This window comes from Ostrea edulis, chromosome 10 (genome assembly GCF_947568905.1).
Source record: "Ostrea edulis chromosome 10, xbOstEdul1.1, whole genome shotgun sequence".
NCBI lineage: Eukaryota > Metazoa > Mollusca > Bivalvia > Ostreida > Ostreidae > Ostrea > Ostrea edulis.
In genome coordinates this window covers 9,900,695-9,906,694 of record NC_079173.1, presented here as the reverse complement: position 1 = coordinate 9,906,694, position 6,000 = coordinate 9,900,695, and positions in this window count along the sequence as shown.

The window sequence follows — 6,000 nt, the reverse complement described above, 5'->3', positions numbered from 1 at the left end:
CGACTAGTGTAAATCGACCTCGGCACCTCGTGCACCTCAAGACTATATAATAAATGGCATAGCCAAGAGGAAAATGAATATCAATATAAACAAAAATGATTTAACGATTTGCATTTCATTTGCTTCTGTTCATATACGCTATCGATTATTAAATTTTTTAATTGCTATATGAAATCATTTTTAAATCTAGATGCATTAGATAATGAAAGCAACACACACACACACACACACACACACACACACACACACAGAGAGAGAGAGAGAGAGAGAGAGAGAGCATTGGTAATCATTGATTATGATATATATGAATGTATGCAGATACGGAAAGTTTAAAACGTTCAGTATAATCTTGAAAGTACAATTTCTTTCTGATTAATTATCCATCCCCTTTCATTCTGATATATATATTTTTTTATTCCCCATATTGTTTACTTTACGTGTTAAATTTTTCGTCTGGTCCTGGTTAGGACTAATGAATGAGTGCCCCCCTTCTAAAACGATGTCACATGCATACATGTAGCTGTCTATCTCCCTCCCAGTCAAAAATAAAATAAATACAAGCTATACTACAGCATCATTGGATTTACTAGATAATTCTTCGATTTAACCTTCATAATACATGTATATGCATGTAAGCGGACTATCTAGGCATTTTTTTCCATCTTCGCTATTCAAGATTATTCGTCCATGAAGGCACAATTGACCCAAAACCCATTGCTAGCGGAGATGAGATGAATTTTACCCCCGTATTATGTTATAACTGACCAAAACCTAGTACGTTTGTATTACAGCTTTCATTCAGAAGACGGGCAAGTTTGTGAGTGACTGAATTTAAACGAGAAAACGTCTGCATTTTTATTTCAATCGTTGTCAACTGTATACTTTGTGATAGTTCAAGACGACATGAACTCAATTCAATTTATTGGGTCTCATCACCATTATGCAATGGTATACAGAGATATAAAGACAAAAAGCTGGTATATATACATTTAGTAAATAATACATGCGTGTAATAAAGTATTTATCAAGTTAGAAAAAAAAAACCTTGTTATTATTAATGTGAAGTATGAGCATTCTAGGTAGGGGAGCACATTTTATTTATTTCCTTAATGAAAGTACAGAGTTTTCTTTAAAAAAAAAGAGAGAGAGAGAGAGAGAGAGAGAGAGAGAGAGAGAGAGAGAGAGAGAGCGTATTTATTGTTATACATGGTTTGTTTAAAAGTAGAGGTATTTTTAATTTTTATTTGTTTAGATGATAAAAATTTCATTCTTTGTTTACATTGCATCACAGTTGAGTACATGTATATATAGCAGATCATCTTAATCACCTATTCCTAATTACAATGGAAACCTTACCTTAAAAAAACCCACTGCTTATGGTACCTATTTCTTTGAGCTGCTATTTATCGAATTGAAATGACTGGCATGTGATTGTCGTTGTTCATGACCCTTCTTTTATTTGGTGAACTTGTGCAAGTGAAACAATGTACCGACGAGTGGTGGGAATTAATAACACAAGTATTTTGCAAACAGAATATCACTATTTTTGTGAATTGATGGTGATAGCACTTGTATTTCATCAGCCGTCCAACTTTGCTCACAGGTGCTTTGGTCATAATATATGAATACACATCTAACCTTATATATATTTATATAAGTTTAGATGTGTATTTATATACTATGTCCCAAGCACCTGTGATTTTCCACTGTAAATTTGAAGACGCCATTATATTATTGTCTTAAATACTGAATCAGACGACAGTAGCAATGCACAAAATATACATGCTTTCCTGGAATGCACTGTTGAAATCTAGAAGTTATACACAAAATATACATACTGAAAAAAATAACTAAGCCCCCTGAAGCTATTGGATTTTACAGATTTTATTTATAGGGCTTGAAATATGTCTCCTATGTAGTCATTTTTTTTTTATATATTAAGGCCAATTCAACTTAATTAGTAGATTATCATCCAGAGTCACCAACAAGTATGGGTGGGTGGGAGGATTTTATTTTTTAATTTTTATTTTCTAGAAAAATATTAATGACATAGATCTACGAGTTTTAGTCACCAACAGAAGTGCATCATTTAATGCCAGATGAATATCAATCTATGCTTATTTCACAGACGAATTCCAGGTTAAGCTTTAATTTCAAACACAGAAAGATACCAAACTTCTTCAAGATATGAAAAACATTAATCCCTCCCTTTCATTTACGCTCGTAAGAACGCGAGAAATAAAGAAAACTATATATCCATTTTTCCACGTGGTTTAATTCAGTTGCTGTACCGGAAATGTAAAGAAGAAGTGTAAATACCGGAGTCGGACATGAAAATTTTCCGGAAATCGTAAGTTAATTCCGGGCGGGCCAATTTTTTGAGGGGCGGGCGGGGATGATAATCTATCAATTAAGTTGAATTGGCCTAAAGTGAAATTAATAAAATGACACAAATTTTAAGGGTTTTTGGAACAAATGTATTCCAATAAAAGTAATTCAATTAACGGTAAGTACTGTTGCAACAACTGCAATGTTTTATATACTGTACAATATTGATTAACGTGCACAATAAATGAATATGACATTCATATGATGTAGCATAAGTGAAACTGTGTTAGGGCCGTGGGACGGCATTTTAACCATCAACACCGATATTTTCGTCATCAATAACGTAGTGATTGCGTTGTTTGCTGCGCCTTCTAGACTTGTTCCGAAAAGATGGATTTTTCTTGGTGACGTGATATTCAATCAATCATTTGTCTAAAATGATGAGTGTGTATGAATTTTTGGGAGAATTAAATGAACCCGAGACAATTGGTTCAGCACGAGGGACAGTCCATCGGACGGGTAAGAATGTCGTGCTGCACTCTCGAGTTCTAGCGAGGTTTACACAATCCCGGTAAACTGTGTTCAGCTGTTGAGCTAGGTACAGAAACATTTACGTATCTAAAACTTCATATCTATAAGATTATATTTCAAAGTTTAAAAAATACATTCTGTTATCATGCAATATATCGTTTGTAATACTTGGAAACCGTTTTTCCAAGTTCAGAAAAAGTCATCTGAATAACAAACATTCAGACTGAAATGCAGTAAAGTCACATATGGTGTGGTAAATTAAATATCTTTTGAAGCGTTTGAAGAAGTTTTTACATTGTTATGTACATGTAGGTGTACCTTCAGAAATGTCCATAAGACGTTTATAGTCAGTTTTTCCTCCTCTGAGACAGCGGCCACCACGCGGCATCCAATATACATGCATTATGTGAATAAAAACATTCAAAACTGAAATACAGCAAAGTCACATCTGGTGTGGTAATTTGAATTTCGTCTGAAGCGTTTGAAGGAAATTTTACTTTGGTATGTGATTGTGTCTTCAGAAATTTCCATTAAACGTTTATACTTGTAGTCCGTTTTTCCTCCTCTGAAACAGCGGCCACCACGCGACATCGAGTAGATCCACATTTAAGACAATCATGAGTTATGGTCCGTGTTTGTTTGCCCTTCTCATCAATTTGTATTCTTTGTGGAATTAATATGATTGGTAACTGTTTGTTATTTTCACTTGTTTACGCACACAGATTTACAGAATGTTGTAAATCTTGCATCTCTTGTGTGTATTTTGTGGCAATGTGTCTGTTGCTTTTTTTCCTTCAAATTAGACTGCAACAATGGTAGATATATCTGCCCGAGAACACCGTCTGTAATAATATTTTCTATTTCCATAGCTCCATAACTCGTATGTTATTTTTAAAAACACTGAGACCATCTTTCAGATATATAATGCCTCTTCCTTGTATATAATACAGACCACGTCACAACGTCCTCCTTTGGCCCGGTCACAAGACTGTTGACAAACATTTATACTGAATGGGTTCACCTGGTTAGACAAACGCCGCTGTTATATCAAAGAAAACATGGAGTTAATTTGTAATATTGAATGGCCAATCATTTATTCAGTAGCATTATAATTAAGCGTTGCTCTGAACGTCTAATAATAATTAAAATGGTTTGAAAATTTGAATTCTGAATGTTTGATGATGATATTAACTTCTGTCATTAAGCGGCGTTGTATCATTAGCGGGATGGAATTGAAGACCTTTTTTAAAGCGTGAATCTTTCGCTGTTCCCTTAACACAAAAAGCGGATTATTAACCAAAAGTATTTTACCAAATTAATGCTTTTTCTGCATTTGAGTCTGATTTTTTGCGTTTGCCAACCATTAAAATTCTTTTAAAGCAACTTGATGTGTTTGAAATCTATCCTGATGAATGTTTATTTACTAGCTAGAAACCTCATAATGGACATTGAACAAGTAAATATGTCGCCTTAGTTAGCCATACAGGCTTCTGTATCAGAAAAGTGTTGTTTGTTTTGTTTTGTTTTTTAGGACTGATGTAGATATAAATTTTTCATGAAGAAATTGATGATTGATTGATTGATTATATCTTGTTTAACGTCATTCGAAAATTTTTCACTCATATCGAGACGTCACCAAAACCGGTGAAGGACTTCAAATTTAGGCCTTTGCTCGGCGCTTACGCCGTTACAGCTATTGAGTAGTGATGGTTCCCTACTGTGACACGGGTCATCCGTTTTAAAGGTCATCTCCGAGGACACGTGACATTCACACCTGATGCCGAGCGTTTGGCGATGGAACTGTCACTACCTGTTTTAACGGCTTAGGTCTCTCGCGGCCGGGATTCGAACCCCTGCCTTCCGCATGCGGAGCGTACGCTCTACCTATAGACCACCGCAGCGGTTCTGATATTGAATAACAGTCTATGACTGCATGGAGTGATAAATAGGATCACAAAATACATGCAGGGGCGGATCCAGGAATTACGGGGGGCGCCACTTTATGAGGATGGGGACCGCCTTGAAGCTCCCGCCCCCCGGAAGCCCCTGGATTTTACAGATTTTATAGGGCTTGAAATATGTCTCCTATTTAAGTCATTTATACTATTTTCTATCACTTTTGATAAGACGAAATTAGTAAAATGACGCAAATTTTAAGGGTTTTTGGAAAAAATTAAGTTCTCCCAATAAAGTAATTCAAGAAATCAAAAGATTTGTCATTTATTTCTCCGAGAGTGGAAGAAATTATTGCTTCTTTTATTGTTTAGTACATTTTTCTAAATAAGATACCACGATTTACCTTAAATTTGAACATTTTAGGGGGGGGGGGGGCTTAAATCCGCCACTGACATGTGTCCATCCCCGATTAACTCTTTATTTGATATCAAATTGAGGTCAAGTGTACTTAAATTAATTATTTCCCCTATGTCTTCAACCTTTCTGTATGAAAAGATATGGACGTTACAATGTACCCAAACCTGTCTATGAAAAAGATACCAGACACAGAGAGCAAGCAGCGTTAATAAACATGATTGAATAAAGTTTACAAAATAAACATTTATTCCTAAATTAGATTGTAGCATGTGTACTTGCAAATTCTATTAGTTTTACGTTGGAATATAGTACGTTCCGGGGGTTATGTCCCCTGGGACCTACCAGGACCAACTATTGAACTAAAAGTGACCCATAGACCCATTGTCTCTCAGTATATCCACGTCCCTTATTTGTATGTTAAAGGCATTTTAGCTTTAATCTGTTGTAAAAATATGCTATTATGATACATGTAGTTTTGTATGTAACTTTAATCATTGTTATTTTCTTTTTTTATCTTTTATTTAATTCAATATCAACAAATATATAAATCATTCATCAAAATTATTTCAATGTTCTACATATTCAAATATATGTTATAGATCAATGAATTTGTAGTGCAATATATAATACAATTTTATGCAATAAAGTTTACAATAGTTAGATTGAATTGTCAGATCATACTATTCATAAATACACAAAAAACAAAACATGAAAGACTACCTTCGTTTACCTGTAAGACACACTATCACATACACCATGAGTCCAATTGCCTCTAGGTAAACAAAACATGAAGGAGCCGTCTCATATACAAAATTCAAATCAAGAAGT